The 14,659-nt window shown below is 40.2% G+C and overlaps 1 protein-coding gene across 4 annotated transcripts in view; it reads left to right on the forward strand.

The window, feature by feature from the left end:
- The window catches only part of sulf1 (sulfatase 1), a 65,383-nt gene that overhangs the window by 2,878 nt on the left and 47,846 nt on the right, over positions 1-14,659 (forward strand). For all 4 annotated transcript variants that reach the window (XM_020599939.1, XM_020599940.1, XM_020599943.1 and 1 more), the window contains exons 2-3: positions 930-1,058; positions 3,221-3,361. The gene's annotated coding sequence lies outside the window, so the exon portion shown is untranslated. The remainder of the gene's footprint in view (positions 1-929; positions 1,059-3,220; positions 3,362-14,659) is intronic.

Below are 14,659 nucleotides of genomic sequence, written 5' to 3' on the forward strand. Positions count from 1 at the left end.
TCCTTCTCAGTCATCAAGATGACGCTATTTCCCCTCATCAAAGATCAGTGCTGCCAAGAGTCTGATCTCAACTACAAAGTGGAATTACTCAGGGGTCATGGTCAGCACAGTCAAATGACGATGGACATACAGGAATATTAACAACTCACATTGGCAGCTGTGACAGAGTTTGTCATGATCTGCTTAGGATGGTGAAAGTATTAACATACAAACAAGGTTAATGCCCTGCACATTTTATGGCAGAACTGGGATCAAATTCTGAGTCAAAATGTTTTTATTCTTTTAGATCTGGCTGCTCAAAATGCTTTCCATTTTCTGTGCTTCCTTTTTATGACTTTGAACAAAGAATGACTAGATGTCTATACCAGCTGTCCCAGAGTGATTTTTCACTATACGGTATCTGACTTAAGGACAGTTTAAACCTTTTCTAGGACCATTTTCACAAAAGGTTGTAGATGTAATGTTTATCCAAACTGAGTACTTCTGAAACCCCAGTAGGTCATTAGGTCCACAGCAATAGAGTTTACTCAAATGAAAATATTGTGTCAGAAGGTTTCACAGCAGGTAGTCTCCCTCAACCGCCCAATATGGAACAATATCGAAGCCACACTGTTTAGTTTACTATTAAGTAGGAACCATGAGGATGTAGAGTAGCAGTTCAAAAAAATGGTTGTCTACTAAATTCTGAACCCATGAGTGTGATCTATACAATATGTACTGTATATTATATGCAGTCAAACTTAATGTGATGGGTTTCAGTCAAGAGCCAACATCAAAATAAAATGGGTTTATTGAGGGCGACGCCATTGGTATCCATGGCAACATTACATGCAGTGGGTAAGATGCATCATCACCACACAGACTGTAGGTTATATTATAATGTCTGCTTAGTGACTGCTCTTCTCTCATCTTTCTCTATTTCTTTTTAGTGGATCGGGGCCCTGAATCATCCTTTGTCTCTTGCATCATCTCAGTGGGACAGAAGCTGACTGCAAAACCTCCCTTCAAATTGCTTTTCAGATTTATGTCACACTTGGGCTCATTTCGAAGATGTACTGGTGAGTGAAGCAAAATTATTGATAACTGAGGAGTTTTAGTGTTCCTCAGTGATGTTAGTTCATATATTTGGACTTGACTTGAAAGACTCTTCAAGTCTAGGCCAAATAATGAGGGGTTTGGGGCTGATACTGATATATTTCCATGAAGCTAAGAAGTACTTGAGACTTGCCAACAGTCTTGAGGGAGAAGAGAAAGAAGAGCAGCCAGAGAAAAGAGGAGAGGTTTAGGATGACTGTTGACAGATGTACCTTGCCAGCAGGTTTGGTCTTTTTGCCTGTGATCAAATAGAGAAATGCAGGGAGTAATGAAGTGTGAAGAGGTTGAACTGTGCCAGACCTCCACAAGAGGGCACAGATGATGTTGCTAAGGCAAACAAAAGTCTCCTTATTGGAGCGTTTCTGATGATGTACCTAGCTGGCAGGATGCTTCATGTTGAGCTCCAGCCTGACTCTAGCCATTGATATTGTGCTGATGTTATAAATCACATCTAGAGTTTGCCAACAGACTGAGAATCCCTGGTTACAAATTGTTCTGTACTGGTAATTTATTGTCCATTACTGGTAATTTATTGTCCATTTAAATGTATATTACCGGACTTTTAACCTTAAGCACTACTACTACTTGTTACATTTAACTTTGCTTTATCAGGTGACAAAACAAAACTAGTAGCCTACTCCAGATTAGTCACTATGCTTGAAGCTCCTCAGTTGAAAAGCATATGCCTGGATTTTTACTTTTCATTACATGTTGTTTTGTTTTTTTTTTTTTTTTGTTCAGTTTTGTCTGCTTTGCTGAGCAGGCGGTGAATCGGGACTATGAAATGATCTTAATTGCATCACCTGTCCTTTTAGTGCTTGATGTCAAATGTTAACACAGAAGAGCAGTCAAGGTTTGATTTGTGGGAGCATGTGGTCTCGGCTGCTGTTTGTCCTTGCAGTTGGTGTGCAATTACAGAGACTTTGTAGATGGCCCCATATGGTGCAAACGACATCTGAAGTTGTCCTACTGTGTCTGACATTTTTCTTGAAATGAAAATGAGGGTTGCGTTTTTTTTGTTTCCCCTAGCGGTGGGAATATTTAAATGACTAGGCTTTTTAAATGGTGTGTTCCTAGTTGACATCCAGAACAATCATTGAACCAACAATTTTTTTTGTTTAAATCCTTTAAATAATAATAAATCATATTCTCATCCCCAGTTTTTTTCCATTTCTGCATGTAGATTTTACTATCATGCAGGAAGGGTGGGTTGCTTCCCTTCTCTTGGGAGGCAAAACTTCATCTTTATGTGAAAAACATGGTGTAGTTAGAAGGTTAAATTGTGCCCTGTTATACTAATAGTTTCCTTTTCCTCATAAACTGACAACTAAGGCTAGTGGTGAACTGTAAATTGACAGGCATATGGTGAGAGAACCATGCGTCCTGATAGAACAGCCACCCAGTCCATAGTGTTGTGCAGTGTGGGTTATTCACTCTCTCTTCTGTGGCTGTCAGGGCCAAACAGAGGTGAGGAGATGACCATACAAAGGAAATGTTGGTCCAAGCAAACTCACCAATTGAGGACTGAACTTTCCCATCGCATTGCTCTGTGTCTGTGTGGCATGTAATTGAAAGAGGAATGATGCTTTGACCTTTATAAAGTGTAAGGCCACTGACAAATGATGCGCCTATTCATAAAATTTTGATCAGGTCAAAATTCAACCTAAAATATATTTTGGTTTTGCAATAATGGACCTGAGTTCAGGTTAAACAATAGTTTGGCAGCATTTTCAATGCTCCCTTTTGCTTTTTACCCAAACATTTAGAGGAATACTGAAGATGAAAAGAAATGGATTAGACCACACATGTCATTTTAATACCACATTAAAGGGTTTTAAAAAGCTTCTCAGAAGCCTTTGCTGCCAGCATCACAAAAAGCCAGGAAGTCATGTTCTCTGTACAAGCACTAAAGCGTTTATCTCCCTCAGTTCATGCTGTTGGGTCTGCCATCCAGAATCGTGTGTGTGTGGACTCAAATGGCTTGCCAGTGTGAAGCAGAGAAGGTTGCCTGGGTGGTGAAAGCAAGTTATTTGCTCATGTCCAGACCCACAGAATGGATGAGGACACAGATGGGATTTCTCTCTGGTGGACTTTTCTTCTAACCTTCCTCTCCGTGTTTGGATAGGCATGGAAACCCCGACTGAAATGGGCAGGCATCTTATTGAATGAAGAAAGACTTGGGGCTTTCACCCAACATGGTCTGAATAGGATGCAGGAGACAGCCGGTGAAAGCTGTGTGCGTGGGGTGGAGGTTTGTTAAGATGAGGTCAGTATAACTTGAATGACCCATTCTGTCAGCAATTGTTTCAAGTTTGAAGAGACCTTGGGTTTGAAACTGCATTTTTAAATACTAGTGATCTTAATGATCATGTGTATCCAGAGCATGTGGTACAGTAGATTAATATGAAACGGCGGCCTGTGTGATAGACCTGAGGATCCAAATGACAGGGGTATTCGCAGAGTATTTCTCAAAGAAACTCAGCTCTTGGCTTAATACATAAAAACACAATTTAAAAAAAAATGCAGAACAGGTCAAACCAACACTGGGAATGAGAGTAAACTGACAGAGAGGGAGCACGAGAGCATTGAGCAGGATCAGGTTGCATGTTGTCAAACCCCGATCTGCCCTTAACCTGTCTGTTAGAGGCAGAGAGGAGAGGGCGGGGGGGGGGGGAAGACTGATGAGTGACACACAGGCTTAGCTCAATAGTACCCATTGAGATGGATACTTTTTCTTACTTTGGCATTGCACAAGAGCCCAATCAGGTCTGATGCAGATATTTCAAGTCACATGATTGTTAACAACATTGTTTTTGTTTTGTTTTTTTTGCCAGTGATACTGTAGGTCTATCTAATAATGTCAAACTTAAAGTAGTTAGTCATTTTATTCCAGAGATGATAAAAAAAAATGAATATTGTGATATGGATCAAGAGTTAGGTCAGTGATTCCTTACAGTGCTCTGTGTTTGATGCTGGGACATCTGTGTCATCTGTCATATAATGTAGGGAGGTGATCCTGGTACTGGTCAGGCCTTAATAGAGGTTTTTCCATTAGGACATGACCGAAACGTGTCAAGCTGAGTAACGTTCATCACACATTGTGTGTTTCCACTACAGCATGCCTGCTTTGGAGGTGGGTTCTGGGAGCTAAATTTCAGCACCCCTCGGGAGGTAACACTAAAATCAAGTACCAGGAATGTGCGGAAGGAGAGGTGTGTGCACGCAGAGCAGTCGTCTGTGGTCGGTTAAATGTTCACGTCTTCACACCTCAAGCTATAGCATTTCAAGCACTGTGTGTAAAACCACAGCTGACTGGGTGTGTGAGAGGGGAGCAGTCCCTCCCTCCCTCTAAACGGAGACCAACAGAGAGAGAATAAAGTGGAAAGAAGGCCCGTGTCAACCCCAGAGGCTGTGCTTGGTGATGGGTAAGGGAAGAACGGGGTATACTGCTCATTCTGATAGTGGTAACGCATCAAATGAGACCTACAGAAGAGTCGTTGCTGTCACTGGGAGAAAGTTGGGCTGTTGAGAGTAGCAAACCACCGGGTGGCACAGCCCCCCTCCCCCATCCAAATCCTACTCTTCCACCAGCTGGCCAACAGATGGAAGGACCTGTCAGCCAAGAAAGTGAAGGAGAAGAAGGGAGTGAGGATGAGGAGGGGGAGACCTTTCAGTGAAAGAGATATTGAATGATAACCAAAGTGGAGGATGCTTGAGTCAGAGCTTGGAGAGTTCTGACATATTTTCCTCTTGCTGTAGACAAGTGTAACAGGAAGTGTGTGTGTGTGTGTGTATTGGGGTGTCATCTGGTTAGGGTTGCTGCTCGGGTTATGCAATGTTAGTGTTTTGGGTGTTTGTTTACAAGGCTTGTAAAATGGAGGAAGTCAGATTGTGCGGGGGAAGGTGATGAGAATGGAAGGAAGTGTGGGTATAGGCCATACAACTTGTGGACTTGATGCCTTGCGTGTGCGCGCACATCCATGTGTGTTTGCATTTGTTCTGGGACTGGCTGCAGTGTGAATGATCTCTATCCTGCTGTTATTTAACTTCCAGGCCCTTCTGAGAACCGGTGGGTGTGGTGGGATCAACAGGGACTTGACCTCCTAGATTTATACAAACACCACCTCCTCATATTGGATGAGTGTGTGTGTGTGTGTGTGTGTGTGTGTGTGTGTCAATGAGTGCAAAAATGTTAGGCTGTATGCACAGATGGTATAGCAAGGAAAAGGGAAGTGAAGTTCTAGAGTAATGGTGCTATATGTTTTGGTTTGAGTAGATGTATTTTACCTTTCTATGATTTTTGATAAGTTTTGTAAATATGTGTAATGTCTGTATCTTATAATGTCCAATTGCTTCTGTTTAATGTGAGCAAATCCCCAAATAAACTCAGTGACTTGATGTTAGACATTTGAGAGCCAATGGTAACTTATCAAAAAAATGTGAGTGTAATGGGTTTATGGTTTTATTTCTATGAGACAGCAGATGCACTTTTGTTTTTAAATAAGAAGGTTGAAACACATGAAGAAACATTTTCTAGTTAGCACTGACAAAACTGCACTTGTTTTCTTTTTCTTCATAGTTTCAGTAAGATTAATGTCCATTTCTTTGTTTAAATAAACCCAGTGCTGCAGATTGAAAGAGCCCAAGCACAGTCTCTGCATGTTTCTATTCTTTATTCATCACACAACTGTAAATCAGAAATGTTTCATTCACCCTTTTGTGGATATTGTTTCATGCCAAGTTTAATTGGCCTTTTTAATGCTATGGGGATGCTATGCAAAGAAGATAGCTATAAATATGAAAAATAAACTAAGCAGATATCCAGATGTGGAAGCCGTGTTATTCAAACTGTGATTATCTTTGGAGAATTTCACACCAGAAAAGGCCAAGGTTTTAGCTAACATCTTCTGTTTATTCTTCAAAAGGGGAATAATACGAAGAGTGATCGAGTTTTTTAACGGAGACGGTGCCTCTGTAAAACCATTTAACATTTAGAAGTATAATGGTGACAACTGATCTGATGACTAGACATTCGGCTGACATAATTTTCTGAGCGCGGACCTTGCTCGTGGTTATTGTTTTCCATCATGTGTACACATGCTCTTAATGAAGTTAATTTGTTGTGTAGACAACATCATTGTGTGTATGTTGAACAAAGCAGAATCAGGTTACATGTCTGATATATACACAGTTAATTGCAGATGGCAAAAGGACATGCATTTGTTATTCCATTTGAAAATGAAAGGAGTAGAAAGTACAGATGTTTGTGTTAATGTAGGCAGTAAGATAAATACTCAAATGGAGTACAGATACCTGAGAAATCTATGTAATTACAGTAAAGAAGTATTTGTACTTTTGCTACTTCCCACCTCTGGTTAATTGTTAATGCAGTTGCAACTGAATCTTTAATCCTGTAGTTACCATGCTGCAGCTTACATCCCTTTTTAATTACAGAAGGAACATGTTTAGTACATTTTGGGAAACTCTACCTTCAACTCTTTAGCCAATTCTCAGGGTTTTAGTAACGATAGAGGTCTCCTTTCATCACTTTTGAGAATTGTTCCCTACAGTATTTAGTCCTACCTTCTTGGCTCAGTTTGGTGAACCAGTATTTACTTTGACCCTTATATAATCTGTAACAATTTCTTTTAATGCCTCCTTGAGTAACCATTTACATTAATTACACTCTGGTACACTTTTACAACAGTATGAATGACAATCACCCTGATTGCTGTAGATCAAGCAAAGTCCTCATTTCCTCTTCCCCACCTTCCTTGTTCTGTCTAGTTATACCTTCATTACAACTCAAGACTATAAAATGCTAATTTGGCAGTCAGTTGTCTCTGGGCCACTAAGACTCATATCCCTACAACAGCACTGACAAGGCGTTTGCCGTTGTTGTATGTCACCAGGCTATATGGCATGAGTTAGCCTGCTAATTTGACTGATAAATAGCTTTATGTTTTACGGTTCGGACTTTTCTGCATTTTACTTAATTGATGTTTGCGTTAAAGGGAATTCTTGAAAATTAAGCCTTGTTGAACAGCCAGGAATGAGTGAGTGCATTTGTATTCTCTGTAAGGTTTGTGCAAGACTGATATGCAACACATACCTTATGCTGAAGGTATTTATGTATTTATTTTATACTTCAGTAGGTACTCGAATAGGATTTATGTATCCTGGTGGAGTGCATATAAACTCAAATTCCTCTCACAACTGAAACCTTTTGTTGCTTGTATCAAAAATGTGAATAGAACATTACACAGCACAAATTTACACAACTGTTTGTGCTGCTGTACTCAAGTGAAAGAAGGTAAATGCACAGTTAGGACTGGCATCATTTGTACAGTGCTCAAAACTTTCAAGCTGTATGTATGTTTAAATTAGGAAGACCAAATGTCAAGGCATAAGAGAATGTGTGAACATCTATTGGCTGTGTGTCTGATACTGGCTCAGTACAGTAGAGCGTCTGAGACCTGCTGATGCGATCAGGAGATGCCTGAAGGTAATGGAGTCCCTTTTTGAAGGCTGTCATTTCCTCTTGTACTTCTTCTTCTAAGCGAGTAATTGAATAACCTTTATCAGCCTGTTAGTTCTCAGCCTAGATGTCCTGTGTTCATTCCATTGCTCATCTGTCTGAAGTTGTGCTGCCCTGACAGGTGTTCTGCTTGAGCAGTTTGCTTTCAGAAACAGAACAATGGCCTGTGATGTACCTCTGTAGAGGATGCCGTTTTCTTTCTGTGGAAATGGCATTTTAGACAACCCATGGGATGATGTTAGTGTATCTTTGGGGAGATAGGAATGGAAAAGCCAAATGACATCCACTTCTTCACGTCTCTGTCATCTGTGTAAGAGTAAAGTTGTTTTTATGTAGTTGTGCTCATTACTTTTTATTCCTTGAGTCAAAAATTTGGTTAGTGACCTTCTGACACTGATTTCTCTACATTTTGTCTGGATATTGTCTTAAATCTAATTTGGCTTTAAATATAAAAATATCAATGCCCCTTCATTTTGTTGTCATACAGTTAATTTAAAATTGATAAAATTGACACTTTTGCCCATCAGTCTCCACTTAATAATGCATAATGACAAAGTTAAAATGTTTCAATCACAGTGAACAGCTGTGGAGACCTGAAGATGGCACTTCCCATCCAGGAAACGCATAAATACCCGGGAGCACTAATTTATGATTAATGAATCTACAGAAAACACCTTGCCTAATGAAATTACAAAATACTAGGAGAATGTAATTAAATTAGTTACTAATCAAACCTTTTCAAGGTGTACTGTGTCTTTTAGATTGAGAGTATAGTATAAATCACTGATTAGCTCAGTTTGTGTGTAATGATGAGTTCACGCTCTTCATCACCAACTGCTTCTTCAATTGTCTGGCATAAAGCCAAGACCATAAATATTTGGATATTTAGTTTCTCCCCACAGTGTAAATAATGCAGAGGGATCACAGCAGCAGCAACTGTACCATACAAACATTGTAACTCGAGCTGCAGTTGTGTAATGTAGCCATTAATTTGCCCAGCTTGGGTTTCACACGGCTTTGTGTTCACACAATGCTGTTTCGTGTTTGGCTTTGTTTATAATTTGTCTAGCTCAAGTGGCCACTACAACTAACCCACTTAAGGGACTATTCTAGTAAATGAGTCCCGGCAGACAGTTGGTTTTGAAAAACCTGTCAGGAGTATTTATAAGTGAGAAATTCGGCTTCTGATGTACATTGGTCTAGCTGTGTCCTCATCTGTTTATGGACAGGTGGTGAATCCAGATGATACGGCTGTAAATTCTGAGAGAAGGGGGAAACTGAGCTTTTTAGATGGCACAGTGAAGTAGTTTTCATTTTACACCACATTTGTGAGAACATTCCTATCACAACACTTTTTTTTTCTGTTGATGCCGTCTTGTTTCAAGCCTGTGATAACAGGGGTTTTTCACCGATTTGTTCCTAGCACAGTCTTTCAGTTTACTGCCTGTCTTCTATTTTCCTCCAGTTGGGAATTACTGCTTACAATCTGTGGCTTCCTAATCTCACCTCTTCACACTGAGCTACTAACCTACAGGTTTTTGTTTGTAAGAACAGATGTGCCATTCAGCAGAGAGGAAATGGAAAATAATCTGCTTAAGTGTTTATGTATAATATTAGTTATTTTTATATTTCTCTCATGTTTAAAGCAGATTCCATTTGTCTCTTACTGTAAATAATTGCTGCACAAATGACAATTCTACCTACCCAAAGAAGCTCAAGACACATCCTATCCTAATCCATCATCCCTGAACCTTTTGGTGACGTATGCTACTACGATGTGCTTTTCACTTCCTGGATTACTGTCAGAACTGGCTCCCCACTTTTTTAAATGCTCAACTGTAGAACCACAGCAAAAGTAAATATTTGGAACGCTACTCAAGAACAACCATGTGTGCCCTCAGCCACAAAGGCCTTCAAGGGCATTACAGCAATCTCAAAAGTTTGTTACATTTAGCTGCTTAACTAACCCTATCAGAGGTGTCTAGGTTAAACCAGCTTTGCTAGGTCTGTCACACGTTTTCCTGTCATGAACTTAGAGAATAACAAAAAGCAAAGTCTTCAAGAATTGCAACAACTTTTGTGCCTGCATCAACTTTCAGACCTGTAATGTAGTGTAGTTACTGGGTGGTCAGGCTTCATTTGTTGTAGATAACGGGTTCAAAGAAGCAAATGGACCAGACTTAATTATTGCTTTGTTTAGTTCGACAGCCAAAGGTTTTGGTGAAGAAAAATATCCTTTATTTATATGTGGTGTATTAGGCTGTGTGCTGGTGGTCTGTAAACTAACCCACTCGGAGCTAGAACCATGCATCTGCTTTTAATAAAGTAATATGGCAGCAGTTCTTTGGTACTTGAACTTTGGGATATACTGTAGGATAAAAATGTCCAAGTCTGTGTGTTAGAATTTTGTTTCCAAAGTGCCTTTTAACAGCCCTGTTAGTTCGCTTTAACAACTTCACTGTGGAGGTTACAGATTGGTGGTGTTGTTCTGGGATGCCACCATGAAGATGATTTGTCTGGCACTGGTCACATACAGTAGTTTTCAGAGGATATCACCAAACCCCAAATGCAAGGGAAGGTTTTTACATTTTCTTGTTTTGCTTGAAATGTGAGGAGTCATCTTTAGAACGCCTTGCTCCATGTGTTGATATTATACATATGTTTACACCTGTTCAGTTGCATTTAAATCTTACAAGATCTCAGAATTCATTGATGATAACTTATCATTGCATTAGACACATGCAAGTTGAAATGCTTTTACGTGATGGTGTCGTATAAAATGGTGTGGGCCCCTGCGCTCCAACTGATGTGGTGGGAACAATATCTTCTACAGCATCAGTGCAGCAATGGAGAGTTTGATTGACCTGGAGAAGACTCAACTAGCAGATGGTATGCTGGTCTCATGCCTTATGTGGGCTGCAGATGGGTGGGCAGATTCTTGAGGAGTGCTTCACTGCTTAGACAAGACTGAGAGACAGCAGCAGCATAAAGTAAAGGTTTAATGTTAATTTTTAAAGGGACCAATTTTAATGCTTTCAATGTGGTTATGGCACTTTGTGATCGTTCCACTGCTATCATATCAGAGATATTCCCAGCAATGCAGAGAGACAGTGGATATTTTCTGTATATGATCTTTAAATAACTGGCTATTGGCTTTGACATTTGCTGTAGGGAAGGGGTCTTTCTAATGGAGACATGAAAGAGCAGTTTCAAAATGACAGTAATTTCTTTAAATTAATCTATGCTTGTGGATTATCTGACAGGATGGAGATCTTGAGGATGGCATTAGGAGCCTTTTTTTTTTTTGTTGTTTTTTTTTTGTTTCCTTAGATGGAAGCCAGGCCTTGCTTTGGTTCTCTGGTTTGCTACTTTGTGCCACTACAGAGACCTAAAGAAGCCTTTCTAATGGATGGAACTTTTATAAAGGAGCTGCTGCAGTGTCAGTGAACCACATGACTTCTGAAGAGCATCAGCGAGGCAAAGTCAAACTGAGTAATGATTGGCAGTGGATAAGATTTGATGTGATTTCTTAAAGGTGAATCGACCGCTGCATCAATGTCCTACATTATATAAATAACATTAGATGGTGTTTGTTCCTTGTTTGGTTCTCATTCACCCTGGCTACACAGGAGAAAGTACCTATCACTTATCAATGTCAACGTGCACAGCAATCACACGCAAACTGTGTTTTTGTCTTTTGTTTTTTTAGATAGGTAGGTAGGTAGGTAGGTACTTTATTGATCTCTCAATGGGGAAATTTCAGTGTTTCAGCAGCAATGGAGAACAAACAACATAACACCATGAGAAACAAACACCACACACGTCTTGATAAACAAATTTCAGTACCTCAAGCAGCATAACACCAGGAGAACAAGCACCCTGATAAATTCCAAGTACTCAAAAATAGACAGAATCAAGTATTTGAATAATCAAATACTTTTCCATGTCGCTGATGTTGCACTGAATGTGCACCCAGTGTGACCGGCTATTTCAACGTGCTGTCTTAAAAATCCAGTTGTACAAAAAGTATTAGACTTGGAACTCTATATATTTTTCACATTGTCCATTTATTTCATACCTAAAATGAGTTTCCAGATTTGTGAAAAAATAGGCGACGGTCACAATTTGAGAGGTGCCAGATCCAACCCTGACTTGTTCTGGCTCACATTAACCCCTGCCTATCATGTCTATGAGGTCATACCAATATAATCGTCATGTGAGAAGAAACTGAAAACTTTGAAGCGTAGAATAAGAAGCTGGTGTTGTTCTGTTTTAGATCAAATACAATAATACGAACCCCCTCCGGCTGTACGGCATCAAACAGTCTGTGAGCTAGTTAATCGTCTCTGTCACTAGAGCTGAACAAATGATGATATTGCAGTCATAGCTCTGTGGTTTGTATGGTGGTGTGTCAAATGAATTGCAGAAGTGACTTATAATTCTGAGTGGGATTCTCCTTTTTAAAAAGCAGTTCAAGTATTCCTGAGCAAAAGGCTCGCGTGTACTGTATGTGTGCGTGCACATCACTATAAACAAATAAAAGTGGTATCTTATCCAAGCACTGCTGTTCCTCTGCTCCTGAGCTCAGATTGCAGTTCCCAGATGGTTCTTTAATCTGTAGGTCCCACTCAGGTCAGCTTCAGCGGAGCCAGGTAACATGAGCCAAACTCATAATGCTCCAAAATGCATCCATAGAGACTCAGACAGATGACTTTAATGTCTTCACTTCTTCTGAAAACTGAGCCACATGGAACTCAGTGAAGTATGATCGAGGGGTTGCTTAAGTGAAACCTATTATATACAGGACTTGCTGCTGTGAACTGAAATCATTCTTGGTGTGTGCTTTTGATGACGAAGTGCCTAACCTGGATCTAGTGGAAGAGAGACCGAACATGATAATGGTAAATTACCTAAGACATCACCTCCATGTGATTTATCATTTAGCATCATCAACCTTATATCCTGTATAGCGTGTAGTATACAAGTTGCACAGAACTGGACCAAACCACACCAAAGGCTGCTTGTCAAAGCCACACTAAGGAATTATAGTACACCCCCGAAGGTCTTATCCCAAGCCAGACAAGGAACTGCTTGATGAGACTGGATTACATTGGAAGAGAACAGCCTCAGCAGGTCCTGAGCTGCCACTGTGATAAAATATGTCCCTGTTAGTTTTCCCATCTCCCATGTATTATGTCTAATAATTTCCATACTTCAATATCAGTTGACTTGACAGGGTTTGGGCATGTTATTGCAGCCGGGTTAGAGCTGGAAATGTTTTCCAGGCCAACCTGAAGGGTGTGAATAAGTTACTGACCCAAAATTTCACATTTTACCCTTGTCTTTTGAAATTAGGCCCTAAAATTAAGGACTTTTTAATCTGTTTGCTCCACTGATCTCCTCTCTCCTATGCCTTAAATACTATTCGTAACCGTTATCTTTTTTAGAATAGACTTCAGTTTGACCTTTTATTTGGTTTGGTAGTGATAGATTTCTGTGTTATAGTATGTTCCACTGCAAGGTAAATGGATTATTTCAGATGACTGTGGTTGCAGGATAATTAGAATTGGGGGGGAATTAATGCATAGTAAAAACGATTTAGGTTGATGTATAAGAGTGTGCAGATGTTTGTGCTTGTCAACATTTCTATTTTTTTTTCTCTCCCCCCCCCCTTTTACACATTCACAGGATTCCAACGATCTTAATGAGAGACAATTTTCAGTAAAAGATGCCTTTTAGCTTTGGCTTCTTGCATGAAGGCTTGCTGTGAGGGGAGGCCTGGCTTTTGAAATAGCTTCTTGTTGTTTTTCTGCTTGACAGATTAGAGCAACTGAGCAGAAATCAAAAGGGAAGTGCCCTGGACCCCAGGTACATTTTAACTCCGGATTGAAGCAGGGCAGTTTGATAGCTACTGCTCAGCTAGGGCTCTCTAGTCAGTTTTCCCTTCATCCAGATTCTAATACCTAGCAGAGTGAGATTGTGCTACACTTGTGAGAAGCCTTGTGCCATAGGTGTATCAAATGATTCATCAGAACATGCTGCTGCAAACCTCAAAGAGTATGAAAGACAGGCCTGAGTGTGAGATGTGATTTGTTGTTGGTGAGGTATTGACCAAAGCTATCCAGGCATGTCTGACCAGAAAAAAGCAGGAATGTGGGGTGTGGAAAAATCTTGAGACGCTAGAGGCCCTACATAGCACCTGGTGGAGTTCATTTCTCCATGAGAGCAGTAGGTATTGAGAGATGAGACATGGTCAATTTAGCTAAGTGAGATGTGCTCTTTCACTGAGGAATATCTATTGTCCGCTTAACTATGGCAGTGAGGGGGACAAGGCCAAGGTTTATGCAGCATTTGCATTTCGTTTTCCAATGCCCCCTGAAGGTTTTAAAACAAGTTGTGGGGTTAAGAACAAAATCACTGAAAACTGCTACACCACAATTGATGCCTGGTCATGTCTGCTTCTCATTGGAAGGGCTTTTGGGTTAGGGAGAGGGCTTACGAGGAGGGCTCAGTGTTGCAAACAATCAGTGCCACATTGGTGCTCGCCCCCACTTAGGTTATAGATGCAGTACAAGCTAAACATGCACACTAAACAAGGATGCAAATAAGACAACCAGACTGCCTAATTCTGAAAATGTTATTGTTTTTATGCAACTGTGGAAAGGCATGATTAAGGATTGTGATCATTTTTCATGTATGGTGTAATCTGCCCTCTTATGTGGCCCACGTTACTTTTCAGGAAGTTCTAGCATCCAGTTAGCAAACTGTGTTGTTGTTTTATTTTATTTCAGGAGTCGGGTCTGTAACAGTTTTTACCCATGCAATGTCAGGTCAAGCAAAATAGACAATTAAGGATTCCATATTTTATCAGAAAAGAATTTTTTGGAGCGTCATGGTGATGAAGTGGTTAGTGCTGTCGCCTCACAGATAAGGAAAGGAGTTAAAAGGTGATCTAGGTAGAGTTTGATTTATCTGCAGTCTGAGCTTAACCTGAGCTACCCTTTATCCCCAGAACTCTAAGGAAAA

This window comes from Monopterus albus, unplaced genomic scaffold (assembly GCF_001952655.1).
Source record: "Monopterus albus unplaced genomic scaffold, M_albus_1.0 scaffold44.1, whole genome shotgun sequence".
Lineage (NCBI taxonomy): Eukaryota > Metazoa > Chordata > Actinopteri > Synbranchiformes > Synbranchidae > Monopterus > Monopterus albus.